General features: G+C 43.4%; 1 protein-coding gene across 1 annotated transcript in view; it reads left to right on the top strand.

Annotated features, from left to right (window-relative positions):
• The window catches only part of EVA1A (eva-1 homolog A, regulator of programmed cell death), a 218,339-nt gene that overhangs the window by 63,991 nt on the left and 149,607 nt on the right, over positions 1 to 4,741 (top strand). The gene's annotated exons all lie outside the window — the stretch shown is intronic.

Raw genomic sequence — 4,741 nt, 5'->3', positions numbered from 1 at the left:
CGTGTAGGGGATGTTGACTATATGTATCCTCCCAAGAGCACATGTGACATCATCAAATCAAAGGGTTCTTTGGAAGGTGCCAGTGTTACTCAAATGTCAGTAGGAACAACTAAAATGCGAAACATGACTTGGCTGATATTGTTGAGATGAATGGGGTCTGCTCCTGGATGTTGAAGTAAGCACAAATCTTTCCAAGTGCAAGATTTGAGGACTGTGAAAACTTTTGGGCAAAGATCTCAAGCATCCAGTGTGTTTGTGGCTATGAATCAATAATAACTCATAATAAAAATCTATAGCAGAACTAGATTAATGAACCTACAGGGCTAGTGAATAATATCTTTTATTATTTGGCTAAAGGCCAGAGTTTCCCACATCACTTCTCACTCTTGCATCCAGGGTTTTTAAGAGGAATTGATAGCATTTTTTTAAGTTGATACGAGTGCTTTGGCTTCCAAATGTCAGTAGTAAATTCTCAAGCAATTGCACAGAGTTGGCATTTGCCTGTAGCGTAACCCTTAAGCTGACAGATTTGCAGTTGCCTTCATAACACCGCACAACACATGCCTAAGGTGTATGGGAGGACATGGTCCTGATCAGTGGAAGGTTTTCCCAGATGTGATAACGGAAGTTTGTAATATGACAGACAAGAGGCAGTTGTGTTGTTTAGGGTGGGAGAACATGGGCTGAAGACATTGGCTGAAGCTGGCCTTCCCTTCTTTCTTTTATTGATTTACTGCAAAATTTACTTGAAATATTTCATTTACCAGCGTGATTGATAGCTATGTGCTTAGCTTCATTCCCTGTGGATGAGTGGCCTGCTTAAGGCGTCTGGAAGAACTTGAGAACAGGGAATATGTCACCTTTGGTTTTCCATTGCATGGTTTTATGTGCAGGAGGGGTTTAAAAGAAATCCTTACCTGCCTGGCTTAGCTCCTTATGTCCTCAGAGCTGTTACCCATTAGCTTTGCCTCCAACACTTACAGTGCTTGTAATTACAGCTTCCCTATTTATCAGAGTGAGAATGATGTTCCCTGTAGGCAGTCTTGCAGCAGATCTCTTGTACAGTAAGTTTGTTACATGACTGAGACCAGAACATTCCGATTCACCCATTTTTAGGGATGCAGATGGGCTGGGGAAGTAGCTGACATTCTCTGTTCTGCCACAAATTTCTTGAGGGACCTTGGGCAAGTTCCTGAGTCTCTTTGGAAAAGATCCACAGTGCCTCATTGGTGCCCCCAAATCTTCTTTCTCAATTCTGGAGGGGATGAGGTCTCTCTGAAGGGTAAGCCAGAAACTCCGCAAGCGGAATGGCAAGCTGCCTGCAGCTCGCTGGTAGGAAACGCATACATGTAGGAAAATTGGAAAGTTGTAGACAAGAAAATTGCGTGTATTTTTGTGGGTTTGAAACTCAGCTATATGTCTGCTATAGGCAGGACCAATTGTGTGTGTATTCTGATTGTCAGTAATTAAAAAAGCCAGCCAAACCAAATCCTTCAAAATTAAATATATAAAATCACCGTGTCTAATCAAACACATGACTGTATAATGTTGCTGCTTCTCTGGAGAGTGGCCTGGAGGGACTGTAAGGGACAGTCATTAATACTATTCCCTGCAAATACTACTGGTGAGCAACAGTTAATTCCCATTTAGAAGCTCTCTCCCCTGTAAATGTCCAGTTCAGACACTGTTTCTATCTAAAAAAGGGAAAATAAAGGGTTGATTACACTGAGATAACCACTACCAATCCAGCTTTATGGGGTTGGCTGCCAGGATCTCTTGCTTTAGTCACTTAGTTTTGTTTGAAATGAAATGCAGACCGCTTGGGAGAGCTTGTCCAAGACATTAAGGCAGTGACCGTGAACTACACATTTCTGTTATTCTAACACCGTAATGTCAGATTCAGTGGGAGATTCCTGAACGCACAAAGAATTTGAATGTCCAGACTGGAATTTCAGTTTTGATGTGGTTGGTCTCTTGTTAAATTTTAGATCAGGTCACAGGAATATGGAGAAATCAGAACAACAAAATAAAGTTTTGTTGAAAGCCAGACATTATTTACTTTTTAAACAGCTCCCTCTGCTCCCTCACTCCACTGGGTTTAACAGGGGAGCCCAGAGTTAGCACAAATCATGTGAGATATATGGCAGGAAGGAAAGAGAGATTTGTGCTGTATTCGTGCAGCATCTCTGAGATGTTTTGAAGGTAGAAGTGTAGAAAGTTCCCACTCATCCTTTAATAACAGAAGCTAATTTGAGGTGCTAGTGCTGTTAACTTACTATCTGGTCTGGTATTGGCTCTTCTGTACTTTCCTTGTGCCGTCCTGCAGAGGATATTCCCAACTGGGAAGTAGAAGAAAGCACTGTCCTCATCCCAGCAATGAGGGCTGGATGGGGGACAGGGAAGAAGAACCTTTGGAGCCTTGGTGGCTCTCGTAAAAGGGACCCATGCAGTGCAAACTGTCCTGCCTTGACATAGGAGGTCTGTGAGGAGGAGCTTTATGGTAGCTGAACCATCTCTTTTTTTGCTTGTAGGTCAGGAAGAACAGCTGCTAGGACCAAAATCTATCAATCTTTCACCCAAAGAAGTAAATTCTTGTATATTAAGGGTCATTTATCATAGAATCATAGAATGTTTTGGGTCAGAAGGGACCTTTAAAGATCATCTAGTCCAACCCTCCTGCCACAAGCAGGGACATCTTCAACCAGATCAGATTGCTCAGAGCCCCGTTCAACCTGGCCTTGAATGTTTCCAGGGATGGGGCATCTAACCACCTCTCTGGGCAACCTGTGCCAGTGTTTCACCACCCTCAGGCATGCTGAAATTCTGCCACTGAAAACGGTTGGCAGTAAAGTAACACGATGTTTATTCACACTACATAATTTATGCAGAGAGATGGGTTGTGTGCCCACTAGGAGGTCTATATCACCAGAGCAGGATCATGCAGAGATGTTAGCTTGGGTCCTGAAGGTGCAGAGCTGCGTTAACATAGTCCTGTATGCACTGGTGTCATTGCGATGACCTGTAACTCCCACGTAACTTTAGACCTGTGGGGCAATTGTGCAGGTGCAGTTGGTCTGAGCATGCAACTTAATAAGTTTGAGAGCTTGAAGATTTTTGGTAGGTTGGTGCATTTTGGTGTCACAGTGGACTTCTCTTGCTCTGTAATCTCATGTCACCCAGATAGGGTTGGTCAAGTCAATTTTTAAACTATACAATGTCTGATTTTTTAGTGTGACAGTATGGAGAAGCTAAATTACATTGCTGCACAGCAGGGGGGGACAGAGGAACATCTGGAGACACCTTTTACTCCAAGGAGGTCTACAAGAGACCATCCTCATCTGCTTTAGCTTCTCCCTTATGCTCTGGTTCTCTCACCTTTCACACTACTGCATACATTTGCATTTCCCTGCCATGGGGACATCTCATGAGATCTTGCCTCTGGGGAAATAAGGAAGCTGATAAACAGATACAGCAGCAGTGTATGTTTATTTGTATGAACACATAAATGTTGGCAGAGAGGACAAAGGAGAAATATAGGAGTGTTAAGTGGTCTGCATTACCTACTGATAAGTGCCTACTGATAAGTGAATCCCTTTAGTAAAAAAACCTAGTCATTCCCACCTAGCCAAGCTCACAATACACAACTTGTGCCTGCAAAAATATGTGGAGGCATGTGTATATTTGAAGGAAGCTGCTCAAGAGAAGGAGGTTTGGAGTAGCTTGTTTATAAAGCTTTCTGAAGCCACTCATTTCTGGGTCAGTATTCCTGATGTCACTTGTTTTCAGCAATAAACAACTCAAGGTCTGCATGGAAGAATGTTTAATGGTTGGCCTAAAGTTATTGCATATTACCAGAAAACTAGATTACACTTTACAGCAGATCACCAGCAGTATTCTCATTTTGGTAAATTGACAGAAAAGTAAAACCACAGCTTATTTAGAAGGAAAACAGAAAGCCCTGGAGCAAAGCTTATTTAGAAGGAAAATAAAAAGCCCTGGAGAGGCACTTACCCATGGTATTTCTGCTCCCAGATATTTATCAGACATTGCAGGCTAACTTCTGTCCTAATAGATGTATGCACTGAAATCTTCAGCAGGAAGCTGCACTTCAGAGGGCAATGTTTTACCGTGTGACTTGTTTCCCTAAGATGAGCTATGCTTAGATGGTGCTGCGGAGTCATGCGTCTTGTTGGAAAGATTAGCCAGTTTGGGGAGGGAGTGTAGGCATGGCCTGTGGTCTGGGTCTCTTTCAACACTCTCCGGGACAACCAGTCCTTGGTGACAAGAATCACTGGTGCTGCTGATGTGGTATTTCCTTTTGTCCTTTAAGTGAGATACAGGACACCTTTGCTGCCACCCCTCGCTGCTGCTCCAGCAGCATGAGGCGGCCGTACAAAGGGCAGCAGATTCCTTGCATGCTAACCACAGGATTCCCTCCTTTTTATTTGCACCTACCGGGAAGGTTTCTGTGATAGAAAGCAAAAAGGAGCTGACCTCTTCGGTGGCAGAAAGATGAGATAAGCTTTCCACTAGCTGCCTGACTCTCCAAGTATGGGCCAGTTATTGGTCACGAAATGATGGGGCTGGAAGGTGTGTGCGTGTGTTATGGTTTCTGAAAAGGGTTTTATTTTCCCCAAGCATTCTGGATTAACAGTGTGGGAGGGTGAAATACAAAACAGAAGAAAATGATTCAACTGCTCCAGCTTTCTTGGTAGGCCAAGGACAGTGGCTACTGCCATGC

This window comes from Egretta garzetta, unplaced genomic scaffold (assembly GCF_000687185.1).
Source record: "Egretta garzetta isolate BGI_Z169 unplaced genomic scaffold, ASM68718v1 scaffold87, whole genome shotgun sequence".
Taxonomy (NCBI): domain Eukaryota; kingdom Metazoa; phylum Chordata; class Aves; order Pelecaniformes; family Ardeidae; genus Egretta; species Egretta garzetta.
Note: the sequence above shows the minus strand (reverse complement) of the source record. Positions and strands in the feature narration are given on the sequence as shown.